At 38.7% G+C, this 16,152-nt stretch overlaps 1 protein-coding gene and 1 non-coding gene across 2 annotated transcripts in view; one reads left to right on the top strand and one right to left on the bottom strand.

Annotated features, from left to right (window-relative positions):
• LOC125386643 (dynein beta chain, ciliary-like) overlaps positions 1-16,152 on the top strand; it is a 70,559-nt gene that overhangs the window by 31,434 nt on the left and 22,973 nt on the right. The gene's annotated exons all lie outside the window — the stretch shown is intronic.
• LOC125386835 lies at positions 5,702-5,820 on the bottom strand. The gene has a single exon (XR_007227274.1). It is a non-coding gene; the product is annotated as a 5S ribosomal RNA (ribosomal RNA).

Raw genomic sequence — 16,152 nt, 5'->3', positions numbered from 1 at the left:
CAAAATGACACCCAAAAAATGGGAGGAGTATTTCCAAACCTTAGGAGACAAATTTATAGCAGCAGGAGACTTCAACGCAAAACACACACTATGGGGTTCCAGAATCAACACTCCGAGAGGTAGAACCCTTGAACGATATATTAGAAATAGCAACCTCAACGTTCTCTCTGCAGGCAAACCAACTTACTGGCCGACAGACCTCGACAAATTACCTGACCTGCTAGACTTCGCAGTTATAAAAGGTATAAACACTACCAAATTGAAAATAACAACCAGCCTCGAACTCAACTCTGATCATTCACCTATCATAATAGAATACACAAGCAAACCGATACTGTATAACGAGACAGAATCGCTCTGCAATAAAACTACCAACTGGCAAACTATTAAAGAGCTAATTGAAAACAAAATCAACTGTAACATCCCACTGAAAACACCCGAACATATTGAACAGGCAATAGTAAATATGGCGGAAATAATACAGGAAGCAGCATGGACAGCCACCACCCACGAAATAAAAAGCAGGCGGTCAAAAATAATTCCACAGCTCATCCTCGACAAAATCAGGGAAAAAAGAAAAGCCAAAGCTACGTGGCAAAGACAGAGAACACGCGAAAATAAGAAAATCCTAAACAAACTTACAAAAGAATTAAAAATCAAAATAAGAGAACATCACAACATCGAATTCACGAAATTCATAGAATCACTATCAGCGAATGAAAATACCAAATACTCCTTATGGAGAACCACGAAAAGAATAAAGAAGCCAATAAAACAAGTCCCAGCAATCAGGAAAGGAGACAATACGTGGGCAAGAAGCAATGAAGAACAAGCTGAAGAGTTCGCCAATCACCTACGCAGCACATTTACACCACATAATAGCAACATCAGCAATCTCAATCGATTTAATGACGATGAAACACGATCCACTAATTCCACAACGGATAATCAATACACCATACCTAAAACAACGGCACAAGAAATCAGAATCATAATCGAAAAAACAAAAAAAAAAAGGCACCAGGAATTGATCTAATCAACGGCAAAATTCTGAAAAACCATCCTCCAAAAGCGATACGGCTAGTTACAATAATATTCAATGCAATTTCGAGAAGCTCTTTAGAGAAGTCTTTACCCACACAACTTCAGCCTCAACTTCACTAAAAACCAATGAAGAAATCGAAGCAGCCACGGAATACCTAAACACGAGCATAATAAACGCTATCCGCCTCTCCACACCGGCAAAAACGTCCATCAGCAAACACGAAGCAAGTAACTCCAACACTGAAATACTCCAACGCTTCCGATCGAAAACCCTAAGATCCCTAATTGATGCACCTTGGTATGTTTCCAACGAAACAATACACCGCGACCTCAAGATACCCACAGTTAAAGAGGAAATAGCAAAATATAGCGGCAGATATAGCAAAAGAGTCGACAAACACCGAAACCCCCTAATCACTGGACTACTTGAAACGACGGACGACATTCGCAGGCTGAAGAGACACTACCCGCTAGACCTAAACGACAGATTCAACTAGTTATTTAATAATATAATATTTACTTATTTATAATACTTACTCACAAATTATACTCATCTATAATATGTATTAACTTATTATAAATACTAGCCATGTTACTGCGCCACGCCAGAAAAATTGCTGAAAATTCTCAACGCGAGAATTGATTGTAATTTAAATAAACAATAAAAAAGAAAAAAAACTCCGCGTGGTGTTGACCTTTTTATTCTTCCAATCTTTCTTACTTTCCTTAATGATCTATTTTTAATAATCTATAATGTAAACATAGAGAAATAGAAAAGTTTTAGTATTACGCGACTAATACCATACATCACTCATTCTTGCACACACTTATATATCTCAAATATTCTTTTCTTGTACGCTAAAAGCAAATAAGAAAATCACTTATTTCAACTAACGCTTATACCGTGCTGAATGGAATCGTTCTCGTCCGAAGGCAGTTTGAGAGATGGGATAGAGTTTGGCTTTTTTGATGTAAAAATTTGATTTCCCTGTGGGACATGCCAACAGAGTCCTTTTTGCGCAACTGTATTTTGTGCAAAAGGTACTTTAATAATTCTAAATCTTCTCTTTTATCGTAGGAATAGTTTTATTTTAGATTGTTTATGTTGGATGGCATGGAGCTTTTGTCTCGTAATTTTCTTTTATTATAGATATAGGGCTCGAAAGCCGACTTTTGATTTATTTTTAGTACGAATTCTTGAAGGACGGTTTGTACGTGTTTTTCTACTTCGTCTATAAATGAGTCGATTTGCCTCTTTGTTAGATTGACCTTGTTGCGGGTGTTTAGGACGCAGTTCTTTTCGAGCTGATTTTGTAATTTTTCCTAGTGTGTTATCTTTGCACTTGTACCTGGGACCGTCACTCCGAGTTTCTAGGATTACGAAATCTGATGTATTTTTGTTCATCTGGAATACGAGAGCATTATGGTCGCATTCGTAGTCTATGATTTTGAGCGTGTTAATTGCCCGTAAATTAAGGAATTGCAATTGTGCGTCTCCAAGCCATATGGCTGGGCAGGAGCCTCCTTTTGGACAAGAGTCAATCCTTTCTTCGTGTGTTTTTAATGATTGTTTTAGTTCGTTTAATTGTGTTTGTTGTTCATTTAGGGCTTTGAATATGCTTCTTTGAAGTCCTTGATAAGTTTGTTACGTTCTATTGGGTTACGTTTTAATTGGGTTTGGATTTTCAATTACGCGCAGTAATAAATTTGTTTGATGTGGTTGGTTTTCGGAGACATGGCTCCGGCTTATTCCTTGTTTTAGGATGTCTGAGAACTTTAACCACGGGATGAATTTGCGGCTCATTTGAGCAACGCGTTCGTATTTGACTCGTTGCATTTGTTGATATTTTCGCAAAGTTTCTTGTAAACTTTCCAAACGAAAAGTGTGAGCAACAAATCCGCTTTCTTCATCTCTTCATCTCTTCGCTCACTCAGAATTTTCCTCCGTAATCACACAAAAACGAACTTTACTTGTTCTCACAAATACAGAGCAGTCACTTCATCTCTATACTTGTTCTCACGACTACGGAACAGTCAACTTGTGCCGTAGACTTCGTCTTTACACTTGTGCTCTCGACTTCATCTCTATACTGGATCACTAGACTTGTCACAAACAGTACCATTCAAGTAACAATCAAGTCTCACGAGTAACAGTTAACACCAGCTCGAGTTAAAACACAGTTCAAGGAACAGCAAGAGTCGGAAGACAAGTCAGCAGAATCGCCCAGTCGAAGACAGCCAATCGACAGAAGATACATCATCACAGTCGCCAACACGAAACGAGTCTCGGGTCGTACTCATTCGTAGTTTGTCATTCCATATACGTAACCTTGCATCTCATTGAAGTTGTTGGATCGTTGAAAATATATATTAACCTGTTAATATCAGCGTTATTTTCATTCAACTATCCTTATTATCTGAATCGAAATAAAAGATCGAACGATTCGTGGCGTGGATTAGTTAAATCGTAACGGAAATTTACGACTCCCGTTGGCGCGCTTCTTCGAAATCGCGTCTCCACGCAAACGGTCGAAAGTTCATTCAAATTCAAATATTCATTTTTGTAGTATTTTCTTTTTGGTTGCTTCTTTCATTCTATCTTCTTTCCTTCTCTTATATTCTTGATTGTTTTTATAGTGAGCATTATTCATCACTTTTCGTTATTTAATATCACTGCATAAATTGGCAAACTCATTAACAAGTCTTACGCCTGGTATTTTTGGCCAGTGAGATCCGACCTGCTGGGAGGTTCACAACACTGACGAGAAAGAGTGCATTCAGCTTGGTATGAGCGTTGGTTGAAGTAATCAATTTTGTTATTAAATATTATTGAATAAAAAATATTTACAAAACATACAATTATGTTGTAGGACAAAAAAGATATGTGAAACCTTGCCTGGCTTTGTTTTCAAGAGAGTGGACTGTGAAATTAAGTAGGAGCGATTTCATAATTGATTTTCGCAAAAACAAAACGAAAAATGTCATTTTACATTTTCGACTTCATTTTCAGCACGCGCAGAGAATGCATGTAACATTGTTGGAAAATATAAACAAAGCAATATATATGTCGGGTTGTCGGTAGGATTGGAGGTGTGGGCGTGTAATGAATCTTCACCAGTATTAGCCATTGTTAAGGTACGATCCAGAGTTTAATGGCACAAGTACGGAGATGAGAGATTTGACAAATAACTGCGACGGTTAGACACTCGCGACCCTAATGACAATGGTCTTAGATTCGATAACGAATCCGCGGTCAACGGGACTGTTTACTCTTTACTCGTCGGCAACGTCTAGGTTGTACTCACAGTTAGCACGTGGAGTAAGCACTCTGTCGAAATGATACCTCAGTCGATAAGATCGTACTCGAAACCCTCACGGTGACGCTGTTTAGGAAAAACTGTCCTGCTCTCTCGCGGCACCAGGTCTTTTATATTCGTGGAGAAAAGTCTTCGTTCGAAGAGTGAGGGAAATTGCCGTTATTGTTAATTGGTCAGTCTTCGGAAGTGTCATTCGCGGAAAAGACTGTTTGCCTATTTTCGTTAATTAAGGCTTAAGGTTTATGACAGGTCATCAGGCTGGCTGAAGATATTTTGCGAATATGTCTCGACAACCGGCAATCAACCTACCCAAAGAATAGGGTCTGCGTATGACGGGCCACGGGACAGAAACCGTTAGAATGTTTACTGTCGAGTGCCGCTACAACTATTTCTTTCTATGGAGGGCTATAGACTTTTTCCATAACTTTATTAGACAAAACGTTCGTCCCTTGACCGCGGCTACGTTCGGCGACTGGTTGTCACCTCGAACCCAAACTCATTCTCATAGATTTCAGACAAATACAATCGGGATGAAGGACGGTGATTGCTAAACTATGGCTATGGTAGAATCCAAATTACAATATTAGGGGTTTTTCCCCCGGTTTCAACGGGAAGGCTCTGGTGTCTCTCCATCTCCGACATATAAGTAAGCATGTATGCGACAATGATACGACGTATGGTGATAATCGTTTAATGCTAAAAAGATATTTTCTTGATGTATACGACCATAGCTTATTAACGCCAGAGCGAGCTATACACGCTTCTCTGTCCACCGCGCCCAACACAGACCAACCTACATGCTATCAACCGTGCATTTTCCTACGTAAGGAGGACTAATATTCACCAACACTTGAAAAACAAAGAAGTATAAAAATTATTTAAATAGTCAATTATATTTTGCGGTAATGATTTCGTTTAACGATTTCACATATTGTTTATACAAAACATCAAATTAATATTATATATTTAAGCCATAAAAAGATATAGGTAAAATTAAGAACATTAAAAATGACTAAAGATAAATGACACAACTTAAAAGTGAAGTTAAAAATTCATAATGTATTTTAATGTTTTTTTATAGCGTGATATCGTTCGACTATATCTTTATTTAGCCATAGCTGATGGCGTAACATTTTAATAAATTTTAAAACCACTAAATTGGTGCATTTTATTCCATACTGCACTTTATAAAAGCAGAAAAAGGGTCGCAATTAATTGGGAACAATTCCAGGTAAATAATAATTGATAATAACAACAACAACAACAACAAAAACGCGTTGCTAAAGTAAAAAAGGGAAATCTGCCCGTTCGGTTGGCTAAGTGTTAAGAAAAGTAAAAAAAGCCAACACCACACGGAGTTCCCAAGCGGTCACCCATCTAAGTACTACCCGTGCCCAGCGCTGCTTGACTTTCGTGATCGGACGAGAACGAGTATTTTCAACGCGGTATGAGCGTTGGCTGAAGTAGTCAGTTTTGTTATTTCATGTTATCGAATAGAGAAAATATTGAAGAAAACATACGTGTATGTATGAGAGAAAATGGTATTTTTAGACGTGCATTCAGATATATAAAATCTATTCTGACTTCGTTTCCCAGACAATGAATTGTGAAGTTTCGTCATGTACGTACGCGTATACTTAAAAAGTAGCGAATCAAGTGGACGGAACTTCATAATTGATTTTCTAGAAAACCAAGTCTTGAGTCAAAACTTGTTACTTCATCGTCGACATATTTTTGTATAGGAAATCAGGCCCTTTCGTCCTGCACCATCATAATACTCTAATTTTCTCACCTACTTCAATTTCGAAACTATTCAGTTTCACTGGATTACGTATAATTACCAACAGCAAAATACTAATGTCGCGGTACTCGTCCACGAAACTTTCCACGGCTTCGCGACACAAAGAGCTATGCCGTCAAAGCGCAATACTGACGTGTCCAATCTATTGTAACGTAAATCACGTCAGAGACCAGAACACACACACATCGCGGGCAGGATGGTGTCACGACCGGCATACTTCGAATCCGATGGACCGACAATGGAGATAAAGATGTGGCGGCCTTGGCGACAATATATATCGCCGAAGTGGCTAATGAGTCATCTGTATCCTAACGGTCCTTCCACCGAATGTTCTAGAAGCGTGGCAACGGTCTCGTACGCCTACAGGGTAGTGGGGATATTAAGGGATGACAAACAAAGAAGAAACAGATCCCACCGAAAGCCAAATTGTAAGAGCTTCAGTCTTGGAAAGTCACGGCTGGAGCTCAGAAGTGTATTATAAATGTATAAAGGAGGAAAAAATAAAGTTTTCTTCTTTCTTTTAAATTTCTTTTTATTTTACGCGACACTATCATCGATATATCTAAGTTTCTTTCGCCGAATTCTCAGAAGAACGTATACGCGGCGACCGCCGCGGTAGATCTAATAAACACATATGTAGTAGGGATATTGAGGGGCAACAAAGGAAAGACTCCGTGGTTTCGAACAAAAGCATCAGTTAGTCCATCTCAAGCTGCGAAGTACGACAGGTCTCGTTATAAGCAAACCACTAACAAAACCTTAATTGTTATATTTTCGTCTTAATTGTTCATTGTTAATCGTTGACTGAAATTGTTGCTTCTTGATTTATTATTAAACTTTTGTTAACAAATCCAGTGTAGTTTTCCGTATGCACTCATTCCAACCACCTCTATTCTCTTAATAGAAATAGGGGATCAATCAGTTCGTGGCGTCGATTGTTTAATCGTAACGAGAATTTACAACTCTTGTTGACGCGTTATCTCGCGATCGCGTCTCTCCGCGAACGGTTAAAACACCGGCCAAAAACAGCGTCGCCGTTACGTGTAACGGTCGAACGAAGACGAATTCGAATTTGAATTTTCCGACTCCCTCCCAGCCAGTAAGAAACCCAACAGAAACCCAAATAGAAAAGAGTTTGGTATCTATCAGCATCTACGAGTATCTTTCTGTATCGACGAGCTATCTAAGTGTTATCACAAGTTATCTACCGAGTTATCGACGATTATCTAGCGAGCATTTACTGAGTATTAATTAGTAATTTTACTTTGCGATTTATACTGTGTACGAGCGACTCAGCGAATATAATCTGTATATGTATTTATCATTTTTAAATATATTCAACGGTTACGACAACAAGCAATAACATCCAGTAAATATCACGGCCAAATATCCTATTTACCAGTCCCACACACTTTCATTGCAAAGAACCGGTACTATTCTGTAAACAAAATTTTGGCATTAGTGAAATTTTTAGGACTTCTTATTTTCTCTTTGAAATGTTCCGATGTATTCATAACACTCTCTGCTATTTCTTTCGCAGCTTTCCTACGCGGGTCATATTACCGTCTTATAATATAATTTTGAATCAGTGCGTTCCCTAAATTTTCTATAATCGCACGTCTTTTTCTCAAACGTATCGGTTTCTATAGTCAGATAACATTTTGCTCTATATGTTTAAAGAACACAGAAGTTCTGAGAGAAAAAAAAGGAGAGCAGTAAGAATAAAGAGACCCGGAGAATGCATCAGGGTTAAAAAGAACATGAATTTAATTTGTAAATATTTTGGATTCTCGCATCCTTATATTAACCTTCTGCTTAATCAATATTCATTGTTAAGAAACATTTTAAACTCAATCTACAATACAAAGATAAGATACTTTATTTTATATACCACATTGTGAAAAGAAAGATAGTTTATTCTTTACTACATATTTCTTTAATAAATATTAAAATATTTTATTCGTACTGTAGACCAACAACAACTTAAAATCCTATTTCAAATATTTTTCCGATAAATTTGACCCAGCGCTGCTCAAGCACAGTTAACATATTCGCAAAGAAAAATCAGAAACAGGAATAACTTTTAATTATATAAATATCTAACTCGTCGGTTTCATCAGTCTCTGTAAAATACTGTTTCGAATCAATTTTACAGTCTCTCACACCAGTAGCGACAAGTTTAACCGTAATTAAAAATGTATCATAATCAATACTGAAATAGTCGAGTAATAATAATCTTTTAATGTTTCGAAAATCATATAGAGTAAATAGAAAAGTAATTATTTATGATAATATTGACATAATTCAACCGTTTGAGCCTCGGGGTTTTTGAAAAACCAGGGTCGAAAAGTCCCGAACGACAAGATAACCTCTTAATCGATTGCGAAAAGAAACAAGCGGCATGAAAGCGCTCGTCATATTCGTTATTCTTATGAAATACATCTATATTTTTATATATACATACTATTAGTTTATAATTATTTCAACTTTTGTTCAATAGAAATTATTAAGATAACAATGTAATCCAAAATACCGTCAGTCGTCCGTAGCGTTCAAATGTACTGGGACTTTTCGATAGAAAATCTAAACAGCGATCACGCTGCTTAGTACTCAAACGGTTAAAGAAATAACGATACGTCTAACCTGTACAAGTGTTCGATCACTAAAATGATACTTACCTTCACGTATGCTGGGAGATATCGTTCAAAACTGAAGACTTCGCAGAGAACTGTCCACTGATCGTTACGCCTGATGGTAAGATTGAGCCTGCAGGAGCGCTTGAAGAGCACTGAGAGATTGAAACGGTTCGTTACTCCACGTTTAGCGAATCGGAGGCACTGAAGCTGACTGTCTCCTACGTGTTCACGGTTGAACCACTCGAACGAGACTGCCGATACCGTTGTTAGACTCGAGCGAGCCCAACACGTATTAGACTCCAACAAGGATCAAAACGAAGGGCCCCAAATCCGCACGCTGATTGGTTATGAAGATAATCGTCAAACGGCATCTTCGCCCGCAAGATGGCGTTTACGGCGTTAAGGCGCTCCAAGTGCGGGGGATCCTTCCCGAGAAGAGCGTGAACGATACCTGAATGAATGCCATGCTTCGATGTTATTGGCCGAGGGGTAAGGGGCGCTCGACCGTTCGGACCGTTAAAATCCGTCAATTACCCTTACAAGAAACTCATAGCATAGGAAATTAGAAATACTGCTACGAATGTTGAAGGGAATCGTTTTAGCTATTGGTGTACCCTTCCAAAATAACGCCTTGACTGCGAAAGCGAACTACAACGAGACAAAAGCTACGTACTATCCAAAATAAACAATCTAAAATACAGCTATTTTTACGATGAAACAGAAGATGAGCAAACAAAGTAAAAAAAATATGCCTAAAAAAACTCAGCTAGCATGTTCCCACAGACAAATAAAATTTCTAGGTTAAAAGAACCAAACTCTATCTCTTCTTTCAAACTGTCTCCAGAGAAAGCTCCCCTCCTCCAAGATGCAGGTATAGCGATACAGAACACCAATAAAAACATGAAGTCTAGTTATTTTATGACATGTAAAACAACGGAAAAACTATATCTTATCGACACTCACTTTTCCAAAACATACACACACACGAACACATGGGTCGAGAACAATTAAACAGAATTATCATTGCCGAAACAAACAAACTGAAAAATAAATAGAGCGAGACATATCGCTAAATAAGACAACCTTCATATTTTCTAATGAAAACTCCTCGGACAAACCCAAACAACCAGACACAGAAATAAACTTCTTTGCAAATTACAACCGAATAAAAATCATTTTCTCTAAATTAAACAATTAAAAATCATCCGGTTTCGACGACATCCTGAACATTCTGCTCAAACAGAATAAAATGTTATTATACAGTGCTCCTTAATAACTTTAAGAGCCATCATAAAAGAAAAAAATAAAAACCGCTCCTTGCTCTCAAACCTGCGATATTATGTATCCTAGCCAACGTAATCAAAATATTCGAAATAGTCATAAATGACACCCTAATCTCCTTTTGCACAAAAAATAAGGTAATTCCCCCCCCCCCCAAAAAAAAAATCAATTCGGATTCCTTAACAATCAATTTTTAATAATCTTTATTCTAAGCATGAAGAAATTGCAATGTTTTAGTATCGTGCGACCATTACCATACGTTATATCATTTTCATTTTGGCACACACATGTTTCATTAAATATTCTATTTCTTTGACCATCAAAGACAAATAAAAAAATTACTTATTTCAGTCAGCGCTCATACCGCGCTGAGTGCACTCGTTCTCCTATACATCTGACTGCCTAACGCTTGAAACACAGACCGAAACACCCAGGTACAACTACAAAAAGACAGACTGGAAAAAGTTCCAAAACCTACTCGAACAGAACTGCGACATAAAAATCTATAACAATGTCAACCTAACAGACAGACAAATCGACTCGTTCATAGACGAAATAGAAAAACATATACAAATCGCCCTACAAGAATCCGTACCGACGCTAAATGAAAAAGATTCCTGCGACCCCTATATAAACTATAAAATAAAAAAACTACAACGAGATAAAAGCTATATACTATCCAAATTAAACAACCTAACATACAGCTACTCTTACGACAAAAGAGAAGACATAGAATTCCTAAAGTACCTGCTACACGAAATAAAATCACAACTAAAACAAGAATTCGCAAACTGTATAAATCAATACTGGACAAACAAAATAAAAAATATCTCCAAAAGACTCTGCTAGCATGTTCTCGCATATAAATCAAATTTTCAGACCAAAGGAACAAAACTCACTTTACCGTCATACCCTCGTTCGTTTCCTCACTTTTCCGAACGAAAAGTGTGAAAAACGAATCCGCGTTGTTAGTTCAAAGGATACACCCACACCGAGCTTTCCTCTGTGATGATACGAGAACAGCTCGGGACTGAAACTACAAACTCTCATCAATCAACATCTCTCAGATCAGACGCGTAAACAGCGCTTATAAAGTTGTGTTATTTAATAAAGTTCCATAGAAAAGAAACATAAAGTTCCGTTACGGCTTAACCTTCTTGTCTTTAAAACGTAAGCCTTAAATTTAAGGGACAAGAGAAAGTTGGTAAAGGAAGGTACAGAACGTCAGAAAAACCAAGTTTCCCGTATCTAGCCTTGGTAAACAATAAATGTAAAGGACACTTGAAAGGAAAGATCCTTGCTTGGTCTGAAGGACCATAACTATGAAAATGGCCAGATTTATGGTCGGTCCCTAAGCCTATCGAAGGTACCCAGTAAGGATGTGTAGACATCTGGCATCCATCTTGCCCGCGGTGTGTGACGTGGTCTCTGAAGCGGTGCGATGGTCTCGGATGTCACAATAACTTCGTAATATCTAAAACAACCGAAAAACTAGACATTATCGGCACCCACTTTTCCAAAACACACACAACACAAACACATAGGTCGAGAACAACTAAACAGAATTATTATTGAGGTGGTATATGTCGTGATTGCGTACACGAGAAATACTCCAGATTTTTAACAATAACGTTTATTACTTTTGACAGCTACCAACAAATAACGATTAACAAAAGATAACGATTGACAACAGTTAACTTTTAACAACGCCTGATAACAAATGATGCTTAACGGTGGCTATCAGGGGTCGACTCTCGTCTCTCTGTGTTTGCTACGCGTAATCCCTCGCACTTCGCAGTTCGGGGCAGATTGAATCTCTTTGATTCAAAAGCCACGCCGATTCTTTTCTTTGTTGGCCATCGATATCGCGCTCGTTTGGTAGAAGTCCGCGACGGTTGCTGGGTATGCGTTCTCCCGAAGATTCGGCGAAAGAGTCGTAGGGATAACGATGGCACATTAGGCTTGTCGGCATAGCGCTTTAAAGATAAAGCGCTTTGTGCCGGGAAGCCGTTGGAAATTTCCGAGGTCGAGTGCCGCCTCATTATCACCGACGCAACAAACACAAGAATAAAATATTCTACATATTCTCAAACGAAAACACCTCGGACATCTTCAAACAGCCAGAACCAGATATAAACTACTTTACAAATTACAACCAACTAGAAATAATCATCCCCAAACAACAGAAAATCCTCCGGCTTCGATCTTACCGGCTCGAAACACTTATCTAACAAAATGAAATGATACTACATAGTACTCTTCGACAATGCGCTAAATAACACGCATTTTTCCAGAAGATGAAAAAAAAGCCAAATTAATAGCCATAAAAAAAAAAAAAAATAAAGACGGTTCATCACTTGCAAATCTATAAACCTCCTCCCCAACATAAGCAAACTATTCGTGTTGAAGTGGTCACCACTTCTACGAAATAATAGAGACAAAAAAACTAATACTGGATCACCAATTTGGTTTCAGAAACAAACACTCCACGATAGAGCAAATGCACAGGCTTATAAACGAAATAATAGTTTTTTTTTTTTATTTATTTATTAAAATTCACAATTTGTCCAATTTGGACATTTGGTGGAATTTTTTAACGGTTAAATTTTTTTTTTATTTATTTATTAAAATTCACAATTTGTCCAATTTGGACATTTGGTGGAATTTTTTAACGGTTAAATTAGCATGTTGGTGGCTACCCCCAGCGGGGTACCATCCTCGTGTTTCTTAGGTTATGTCCTTTATTAGGTCTGCTGGGTGCTTCCTTTTTAGTCTTCTGTCCATATTTATGGTTTTGTATGTTTCCGCAGCTAGCCGGTTTATGTGTGTTGCTATTCTTGATTTGTATTTCTCGGAGTATCTGCTAATTTCTTCCTTGACCGTTGGCATTCCCAGGTCCCTTCGTATATTTTCGTTTCTGACGTACCAAGGTCCGTTTACTATTGTTCTGAGGATTTTAGCCTGTATTACCTCTATTTTGTTTATATGGCTCATTGCTGCCGTCCCCCATAGTGGTATTCCGTACGTCCAGATTGGTTTTATGATCGTTTTATATATTTTTAATTTATTTTCTGTGCTTAGTTTGGATTTTTGGCTTGTTAGCCAATGCATTTGTCTCCTTGTTTTCTGTATTTTTTCTACTATTGATTTGATGTGTAGTTTCCAGGTGAGTTTTTGATCTAAGTGGAGTCCTAGGTATTTGACATGCTTTGTTTGCGTTATATGCGAGCCGTTCAATAGGATGTTTGGTGGTATCTTTTTCCGTAGCGTGAATGTAATATGGTTGCATTTATTGGGGTTTGCTTTTATTTGTTTTTCTTGTAGCCAATTTTCTATTTTTACGATATGTTCTTGTAGTATTTTGACTGCCGTTTCTGGGTTAGTATGTCTGACTAGTATAGTTGTGTCGTCCGCGAATGTCAATACTGTGCTGTTGGTAGTTGTTGGTATGTTCGCCGTGTATAATGTGTATAGTATTGGGCCTAGGACGCTTCCTTGTGGTACCCCGGCCTTGGTGTCTTTAACTTGAGAATGTGTGTCCTTGATTTTTATTAGGAAGGTTCTGCTGCTTAGGTAGGATTTTATTAAGTGTGTCGTGAGATGATTTTTTGCGCATTTAACGCATGCCGGGGTTCTATTGCAATAGTTTTTAGTGTGTCCGTATTGTTGGCACCTTATGCATTGTGGGATTTCTTTTTTATGTCTGGGTGGCTCTACTTTTACTATTGTGTTTAGTAATTTTTCTATATCGTATATTTCTTTGTTGTTGTTTTTAGGTTCTAGTTCAACTAGGAATAGCGGTAATGGTTGTTTGGTATCGTATTTGTTGATGTTATTAATTGACCTTACCTGGTGTCCGATTTTTGCCAGTTCTTCACTTATTTTTCCGGTATTTGTTTTTGGGTGTAGTCCCCTGATTACTGCTTTGTAGCTTTTGTCGGTTCTGAACTGAAAAGTGTGATATGCTGCGTTTTTTTCCTTTAGTGATCTTGTAATTTTTCTGAATATTTCTGGGGTGTTGGTTTGCACTTTCACCTGGTCTATTTTTATCTGTTTGATGATATAGTTGTCTTTCCCTACGATGTTGTTTAGTAATTCGATGAGGGGGTCAATTATTTTTGCGTCTATGTATATCGGTGGTGGTTTGGGAGTACGGTTTGTCGGACTTTCCATTGGGTCCGTTGCTGCCTCTTCTGGCAGTGCGCTGAATGGATTGTGCAGCTTGATATCTTGTAGCCATTGTTTTTTTTCATATGTATCAATTTTCCTCGCGCTTGCGAGCGGGGTTACCTTCCGTTTTTTGCTGGAGGTTGCCACCGTCCAGCTTCCTTCCTGGTGTATTGACATGTTTTGCTCCCCGTCGGATTGTGTTGTTTCCATAATATCATCATTTTTCTCTACATATGTAGAGTCTGTAGATTTATTTATGAAAAATGTTTCACCGGAGTTAATTATTTTTATTGGTGGAATCTGCATGATTCCACGTTTTGTCTATTTTTGGCGTTAACTTTGTCCCTTTCTCTTCTCTCTTGCCGCACTTTCACTGGAGCACTGTTTCGCACGTCCGTTTAGGTCGCCTGCCCAGGCGGAACTGATTTCCAAGTTAGCCTCCTGTCCAGGGTCATGCCCAGGTATTTTACGGAGTCCTTGCTTGGGATTATTGTGTTGTTAATGGTGACCTGGGGGCAGGTTTGTTTTCGGAGCGTGAAGGTTACATGAGAGGATTTTTTTTCGTTTATTTTGAAGCCCCATTTTTGGAACCACTTTTCCATGGAGTCGAGACTTCGCTGGAGAGTGGATGAGGCAATTGCCGGGTCTGCGTGGGTAGCTAATAGTGCTGTGTCGTCGGCAAATGTTGCTATTGTTACCTCGTTTGATGTAGGTAAGTCGGCAGTGTAGATGGAGAACAGTAGGGGTCCGAGGACACTACTTTGGGGTATGCCGGATTCTATTGGGAATGTTGCGGAAGAGGCGCCTAGGCATTTAACTATGAATTGTCTGTTGGTTAGGTAGGATTTTAAGATGGAGTAGTATGGAAGGGGTAGGATCTTTTTGATCTTGTAGAGTAGCCCTTCATGCCATACTTTGTCGAATGCCTGTTGGATGTCTAAGAATACCGCTGAGCAGTATTTTTTCTTTTCAAGGGTTTGGCTGATCATGTGGGTTATGCGGTGGATTTGCTCTACTGTTGAGTGTTGTTTTCGGAAGCCGAATTGGTGATCTGGGAGTGTTTTCAATTCTTCTAGGAGTGGAAGGAGACGATTCGTGAGCATTCTCTCGAATAGTTTAGACAGGGTAGGTAAAAGACTGATTGGGCGATAGGAGCTGGTTTCATATATTGGTTTACCGGGTTTGGGGATGAGGGTGATTAGTGAGATTTTCCACGCCTTAGGAAAGTGTTCAAGGCGGAGGATGGCGTTAAAGATTGATGCGACGAGTGCAATCCCTTTTATGGGAAGTTTCTTGATTGCTTTATTTCCTATTAGGTCGTGACCTGCTGCTTTCTTGGGGTTTAGGCGACTGATTGCTTCTTTAATCTCTGCAGAAGTGAAAGGCTTAATAGGAGGGGACATTTGGAAGGGAGTGTGCAGGTATTCGGTAACGTCTGCAGCAGCTACGGAGGAATGGGGTTTGAATACTTCAGACAAGTGTTTGGCGAATAGGTTGGCTTTTTCTATGGGGCTACGCGCCCATCCGCCTTGCGGGCGGCGGATTGGAGGTATTATTTGTGGGGGGCGCGTGAGTTTCCTGGAGGCCTTCCATAGTGAGTAGTTGGAGTCGGCTGTGGGGGACAAGCTGGCGAGATATTTGTGAAAACAGTCATTATTGTAGTTTTTTATGGTTTTGGATAGTTTTCTAGTTGCGTTGTTTAGTTTGCGTTTGTCCTCCGGTGTTCTATGGGTCTGCCATACTCTTCTTAGTCTACGTTTTTCTGCTATTTTTTTTAATATGTACTGGGGATATTCGTGTTTGCTGATGGACGTTATTGTCGGTGTGGAGAAGCGGATAGCGTTTATTATGCTCGTGTTTAGGTATTCCGTGGCTGCTTCGATTTCTTCATTGGTTTTTAGTG

Source organism: Bombus terrestris, chromosome 17, assembly GCF_910591885.1.
Source record: "Bombus terrestris chromosome 17, iyBomTerr1.2, whole genome shotgun sequence".
NCBI classification, from domain to species: domain Eukaryota; kingdom Metazoa; phylum Arthropoda; class Insecta; order Hymenoptera; family Apidae; genus Bombus; species Bombus terrestris.
Note: the sequence above shows the minus strand (reverse complement) of the source record. Positions and strands in the feature narration are given on the sequence as shown.